Source organism: Corvus kubaryi, unplaced genomic scaffold (genome assembly GCF_017639235.1).
Source record: "Corvus kubaryi isolate FWS band 111438036 unplaced genomic scaffold, C.kubaryi_AGA036_p1.0 36550, whole genome shotgun sequence".
Lineage (NCBI taxonomy): Eukaryota > Metazoa > Chordata > Aves > Passeriformes > Corvidae > Corvus > Corvus kubaryi.
Window position 1 is genome coordinate 11,892 of NW_024580886.1, and position 1,029 is coordinate 12,920.

Sequence of the window (1,029 nt, forward strand, 5' to 3'; positions counted from 1 at the left end):
CTTTGAGGGTTTTTTGGGGGTTGTTGGGGTTTTTTTTTTTTTGGGGGGGGGGGGGTGGGGAGGGAGGGGGTTGGTCCGCGCTGCTGCTTCGTAGCGCTTTAGTCCAGGGACGCGTTTTGGCTCAGGGATTTCTTCTTCTTCTTCTTCTTCTTCTCCTCCTCCTCGTCGCCGTCGTCCTCGTCCTCCCCGCCGCGGTTCACGGCGCGGGCCCCGCGGAAACTTTGCGGCGGCGGCGGCGGGGCCGGGGCGCGGCGCATCCCCCCGCGGGCACCGGCCGCATGCGGGGGCCGCTCCCGCCCCCGGTGGTTCCTCCGCTCCGCGGCACCGGCTGGAAGGAGGAGGAGGAGGAGGAGGAGGAGGAGGAGAGGAGGAGGATGAGGAGGAGGGAGGGGGAGGCGCTGCCCCGGTGCGCCCTCACCCCTCCGGGCCCCGCCGCCGCTCGCAGCCCGGTCCCGGTGCGGCTGCGGGTGCGGCGGGACCGGCTCCGCCGAGCCCCGGGGCTCTCCCCGCCTCCCGTGAAAGAGCAAAGTTCAGCCGCTGCCGCGGTGGCCGCCCTGGATGCTCCTCCCCGTCCTCCTCCCCTTCCGCTCCCGGGTCCTGCCCCGGTCCCGGCCCCGCCGCCGCCGCACCGGGGCCGCCCCCGCCGCTCCCCCCGCGGGCCGGGAACGGCCACCGGGGCCGGGGGGAGCGGGGGGTGGAGAGCGGGGTTTGGCTACCGGAGCTGGCGGCTGTGGCCCCTCGCGGGCCCCCGCGGGCATTTTGGGCACCGGGGCTCGCGGCTGGCACCGGGATTGCAGCGGGAGCCTGGCACGGGAACGGGAGCCCGGTGTGGCACTGGGATCCGGGATCAAACTGGGAGTCTGGCACTGGGATCTCGGGATCAAACTGGGAGCCTGGCACTGGAACGGGAGCCCGGTGTGGCACTGGGATCCGGGATCAAACTGGGAGTCTGGCACTGGGATCTCGGGATCAAACTGGGAGCCTGGCACTGGGATCTCGGGATCAAACTGGGAGCCTGGCACTGGAACG